This window comes from Agrilus planipennis, unplaced genomic scaffold (genome assembly GCF_000699045.2).
Source record: "Agrilus planipennis isolate EAB-ADULT unplaced genomic scaffold, Apla_2.0 scaffold175, whole genome shotgun sequence".
Lineage (NCBI taxonomy): Eukaryota > Metazoa > Arthropoda > Insecta > Coleoptera > Buprestidae > Agrilus > Agrilus planipennis.
In genome coordinates, this window is record NW_020442426.1 from 624079 (window position 1) to 630913 (window position 6835).

A 6835-nucleotide genomic window follows, 5' to 3' on the forward strand; every position below is an offset into this window, starting at 1 on the left:
AAGAGGTTCGAGGACAAGATCTCGATCCCATTCGAGAAGCACTTCTTCGCAAAGACGATCCCACAGCAATAACAGGAGCAGCGACCTTTGCTTCTACCACAGCAGATTCCAAGACAGGGCACGGAAATGCATTCCTCCGTGCAGGAAGTCGTCGGGAAACCTTCAGGGAGCTCACTAATGGCGACAAGTGAGGTCCGCACAACGCAACGTCGCCTATTTGTAACAGACAGAGCAACAAATCAAAAATTTCTGGTCGACACCGGTGCAGATATCTGCGTGTATCCCAAGTCACTTATACCTGGGCCACGTCAGAAATCTACATTCACGCTGCAAGCAGCAAACGGCACCAACATACCGACCTATGGTACTATTATTCTGTCGCTCAACTTAGGCCTACGAAGATGTTTCCCATGGCGCTTCATTATAGCCGACGTCACCAAACCAATTATCGGTGCAGACTTCCTAGCCCACTACCAACTGCTGGTAGATTTAAGCAACCAACGACTCTTGGATCAACTGACACACCTCACCGCCTCTGGTCAAGTAATCAACTGCAGCCAACCTTCCGTCACTTTCGTTACAGGAACGAAACCGACCACTTCGCCATACCACGAGATACTTCGTGATTTTCCGTCATTAACTCGACCCAACGGCCAAATCACCTTCTCGAAACATGCAACAAGGCACTATATAAACACTACCCCCGGTCCACCAGTAGCATGCAAACCACGTCGTTTAGCCCCGGACCGTTTCTCTGCAGCAAAGAGAGAATTTGAAACGTTGGTACAACTGGGTATCGCACGTCCCTCCTCCAGCCCCTGGGCATCGCCACTGCACATGGTCCCAAAGAAAGACGATGAATGGCGCCCATGCGGAGACTACCGTGCTCTCAACGCGAGAACAATCCCGGACAGATATCCAGTACGCAACATCGACGATTTCACGCATGCACTAGCAAATAAGAAGATTTTCTCCACAATCGACTTGGTTAGAGCGTATAACCAAATTCCAGTCGCAGAGGAAGACATCCCAAAGACAGCAATTACAACACCTTTTGGATTGTTCGAGTTTCCTCATATGAATTTTGGTTTACGTAACGCCAGCCAAACATTTCAACGTTTTATTGACGAAGTGTTACACGGCCTTGACTTCTGTTTTGCTTACATCGACGACATACTGGTCGCATCAGAAAATGCTGAGCAGCACAAACAGCATTTACGCACGTTGTTTACTCGTCTACAGTCATACGGAATACTGCTTAACCAAGCAAAATGCAACTTTGGTAAACAAGAAGTTTCTTTTCTAGGTTATTCTGTCTCGGCAAATGGAATACGTCCTTTACCCGACAGAGTAACAGCAATCTCCAATTTCCCCAAGCCTACTACCGCAAAACAATTGCGACGTTTCCTGGGTATGCTCAACTTTTACAGAAAGTTCCTGCCTAACGCTGCCCGCACTCATTCTGCTCTGAATGAACTTTTACTGGGGAAAATCAAAGGAAATGCACCACTTCAATGGAATCCCACAGCCAACGAGGCATTCAATTCAAGTAAGGAGCAACTGGCGCAGACTACTCTCCTGCACCATCCGCAACCAGATGCTACCTTAGCAATTTTCTGTGACGCATCCGACCATCACTTGGGCGCTGCGTTACAACAATTCCACAATGGAACCTGGGAACCCCTTGCATTTTTCTCCTCCAAGCTATCGAACGCTGAAGTTAAATACAGCGCCTTCGACAGAGAACTTCTCGCGATTTATCGCACAATTAAGCATTTCCGCCATTTTCTCGAAGCCCGTGACTTCATTATATTTACGGATCACAAGCCCCTCACCTTTGCCTTCCGTCAGAACCCTGACAAATGCTCTCCCAGACAGTCACGGCACCTCAATTTCATTAGCCAGTTCTCTACGAACATCCAACATATTTCTGGGAAGGACAATATCATCGCAGACACACTCTCAAGAATCTCTGCGCAGGAATCCGACAGGGAACTTCAAACTTATCTCAACTCTAACCAATCCCTACAACTTAAACGGATTCACATTCCTAACACAAGCAAATCTGTATCAGTGCAAAGACTGAAACCAGCATACATCATGAAGGAAGAACAGCACTTCCAACCGATACTCACAACGAGGAAAATGGACGATCGACCAGCCCATACTACAACCCGGTCCGGTCGTCGAGTACATTTTCCTAGCTATATCCAAGCAAGCTAATCCACTTCGTTCCTCACTGGAAGGGGGGTCCTGTGGGAACACTCGGTATAGCGAAAAACATTATTGTTGTGTATCAATTAAGCGTCTACATTTGTGCTGACTTAGTTAGGTCGCGACACACTGCGACTAACTAGGTCAACGACAAATACACACACAGATGTAATATGCTGAAATGTTCTTTGCCATACAGTCTCATGTAAATAATTTTGTATAAATACTCTGTAAATATCGAAATAAAATTAGTCTAACACCAGGCTCGATCTTATTGTATACTGCAACAAGTATCACCTCCAGGACCTCGACCATCGGATGCTGTACCAGTGCTACGTCTCATCTTAGGCACTGCAATGTGTCCAACGCTTTTGTAAATCGGTTATTCTCAGAACCACAACTTTTGCTAGTCACATCTCACACTACAGAGTGTGGCTACAGTATATTCCAACGTGTGTTTTGGTCATTACTCAAGAAGGGCATTCTTCAGCTGAAGAAGGTCATTCTTTGACTGTGGACGAAGAAGGTCATTCATCGGCTAGGCCGAAGAATGCACACACACACATGCTCAGGAAACACCCCCTACAACCCCCTTCCATCGTAGACGTCGCTGTTGCTGCAGTTATGGGTGGTTGTAGGCTATATTTATTGTGTGTTGTGTGTATTGAAGGAGGATAGATGGATGATGGTTAGTTGACGTAGACGATTTTTTTCGCGATGCCTAAACCCGGTTGATACAACAAGCGGTGTGTGTGTGCGTATGTGCGAGTGTACCATATCGCCCGTAGCTGGCCAGAGCCGCAGCCGCCGTCGGCTTTGAATCTCGTAACATGCATGTAGACGTATAGTATACGTGTACACGTATAGTAGTAGTACGTAACATACATACATACAGACACACAGCTGCCAGCAACGCAGCCGTCGGCTTTGAATCATACGTAACATGCATGTATACGTATGCTAGGTGGTATGTATGCACATTTTAAACATGCATACATACATACATACATACATACATACATACATACATACATACATACATTCATACATACATACATACATACATACATACATACATACATACATACATACATACATACATACATACATACATACATACATACATACATACATACATACATACATACATACATACATACATACATACATACATACATACATACATACATACATACATACATACATACATACATACATACATACATACATACATACATACATACATACATACATACATACATACATACATNCCATGTCAATTCGTAATTGGTTAAATTATTGAACCAAGAACGAGCTAAGCCTGCAAGTTTGTTTTGCATTTGCAAAATAATAGTGTTTTCGGACCATCCATTCAGCATTGCCAGTTGATCAATTTTTGTTATCCATTTTATAGAAGTCATTGTCGGGTCGCCTGGTCGAAATTCGGGTATAAAGTTGACAGCTACCGAAACACTTTTGCTTGAATTGTCCCGTGTTGCACTATTTACGCTTGCATCCACAAAAGTTTCTATTAGTCGTTCTAATCTATCAAGTCTTTCACTACACATTCTGTACGGACCCGGTAATTCAGGTGTTGTAGATCGTCCACTGTTTCCCGGAACGGGTGATTCTGAGCGTTCATTTATAACTCTACTTGTACGCTGTTCCATTTTATTTCACTTTTTATCAAAACATATGTCTTACTAATCTATTCAGTTTTTTTATTATTTTTGCACTGATACCACCTACAAATGGAATCACTATCCCACCGCTGCTATTTGAAATAATCTTTGTAATATATATAGTAATAAAAGACGTATAATACGTGCGAGTCCTTTAATTGATAATCTGAGAGTGAACATTCTAGCTTACATTTTACATATTTTCTTTCCGTTTCAATCATGCGATGTAATAAATTAGTCAAATTTATGTCTGTATATAAACATTCAAAATAAACACGTTCTGAAACTTAACATCTATTGAATCGTTGACGTTACCTTTAAGAGGTCCATATATTACCCATAACTGATTAGGGCGTGACGCTGACATCGGTGCGTGTTTGTTTTCCTAGTTCCTATACATGATCCCTTTTTTGTACGTTACAGTTTTCGGCCACGCTACGTTTTCTACGTCCTCGTAGATGATTATTCTGTAAACATTTCAACTAAATTAGTGAAAGCCGATATTTAGTGTTAATTTTAACCTCGTCGGTCTATTGTCAACTTTATATTGACCCAGTCGGTCTATTATCAACCTTATATTGACCCAGTCGGTCTATTATCAACTTTATATTGACCCAGTCGGTCTATTATAAACTTATATTGACCCAGTCGGTCTATTATCAACTTTATATGAACCCCTATCGGTCACTATCTGTTTTTGGCATGCCAATTTCAAAATTTAAACACTCATAAACTTCTCATTCTCTAACATAATACTAGTAAGCTTACTTTGACACAACTTCTTTAGATCGATTTTATTATACTTTCTCTGTACATGTACATATATATTGTATAACATATTTATTTAACTCAGTGCACTGTAACCTGTTTCAATAACAACAAAAAAATACATCCGTATACTACTAAACATGAGAAAAATATTCCTGTAAAAAAAAAACAAAATATACATTCCTGTAGAATAAAGAATATTAATAAGAAATATTCTCAATTTTTACCGACTACACACTACCTCAAATTAATGAGGAAAAATTGTTGCTGTTGTCACACCCCCGCCGGAAATCGAACCCGGGCTCTTTGGCTTTACGCGCCAATGCTCTGACCACTAAGCTACGAGAGATGACAACAGCAACAACGACAAACCGTACTTATTAGGTCACAGATCCGTCGAACTAATGTAACTATATACTGAATATAAATATACATTGTATGAATATTAATAAGCACAAACAGTACTTATATAGTACTTAAACAGTAATAAACACATTTTAATTGGCGTCATCATCACTAGACTCGCTAGTGGTGTCACTTTCTGTATGTATTTTATACATTTTCATTCTATCTGCTGAACAAACCCCATGATAAGGTTTTTGTGAGCGCTTTGCTCCTGGTATATCCTCAACTACATATATATCATTGGGTAACACAACTTTGATTACAAAGGGACCTGAATATTTCGGCATTAACTTTCTACTTTTTCCGTCATTACTTGTTACATTCATTTTAATCATTACTGTGTCTCCAACTTTGTACTCAATGGGTTTCAACCTTTTCTTATCAAAATATTATTTTTGTTTTTTCTGAGCAGCCTCGTGTTGTCGTATTTCAACTACGTCAACATGCGCTTGTTCTACATCTATAGCATTTCGAATAACGCAATCGTGTTTTCCCCTAAGTTGAAAACCAAATAGTACCTCGAATGGAGTTTTACCTGTCGTCTGATTTACTGAACAGTTAAAACCCCACCTTACTCGATGAATTAATTCATCCCAACGTGTCTCATCATCTACCATTGTTGATAAAGCTGTTAAAATGGTTTTGTTATACTTTTCAATTTGTCCATTTGCTCTTGGGGTAGCGGTTGCATTATGAATTAACTTAATATTGTATTTCGAACAAAATTCAACAAAAGCTTTGCTAGTAAAACAGGAACCCCTGTCACAAATTNGTTGTGTAACGTCCAGCTTTTGCGCCAGTTTGAATGGTTTTGTTACCAATGCCATCAATAATGCACGATACAGCATTTTTATCAGAAATCTCACAGGCTCTTATCAGTTCGACTTTTTCAAAATAATATTTTTCCCAACTTTCCCAAGGCAATTTAGTTCTGTTAATTTGCTTACGAATAATTGAAGCAAAGTCGTGATGTTTAGGGAAGGTCTTGACGATAAGTCTTTCCACTCGTCCCATGTCAATTCGTAATTGGTTAAATTATTGAACCAAGAACGAGCTAAGCCTGCAAGTTTGTTTTGCATTTGCAAAATAATAATGTTTTCGGACCATCCATTCAGCATTGCCAGTTGATCAATTTTTGTTATCCATTTTATAGAAGTCATTGTAGGGTCGCCTGGTCGAAATTCGGGTATAAAGTTGACAGCTACCGAAACACTTTTGCTTGAATTGTCTCGTGTTGCACTATTTACGCTTGAATCCACGCCTAATGAAGTTTTTCTATATATTTTACCCTCTTTCAATACAAAGTTTTTGTGAATTTCACGCTCTTCATTGTCAGAAGGAACACGAGATAGAACATTATTTATATATTTTGATCTTTCGTTTCTAAGTTGAGCCGTTAAGATCCAATCGTCTTCCGAAATATTAATAGTATAAGCTTCATAATCTACACTATCTTCGCTCGCCTCTACAGGGCCTAATCCAATTTTTGACTCATCTGTGTGTATTTCTGTAACAGCTTGGAAATCATATACTGCTAAAATCGGTCGTTCGACCAATTTTTCTTTTAATGTTTGAAATGCATTTTCCTGATCAGTTCCCCAAACAAAGTCAATATTTTTCTTAGGTAGTATCGTTAATGGTTTCGCTATAAGTGCATAATTATGTATAAATTTTCTAAAGAAACTGGTCAACCCAATAAATTGACGAATCTGATGAACATTATTTGGTTTTGGGAATTCTTGTACTGCTTTTATTTTTCTAGAGCT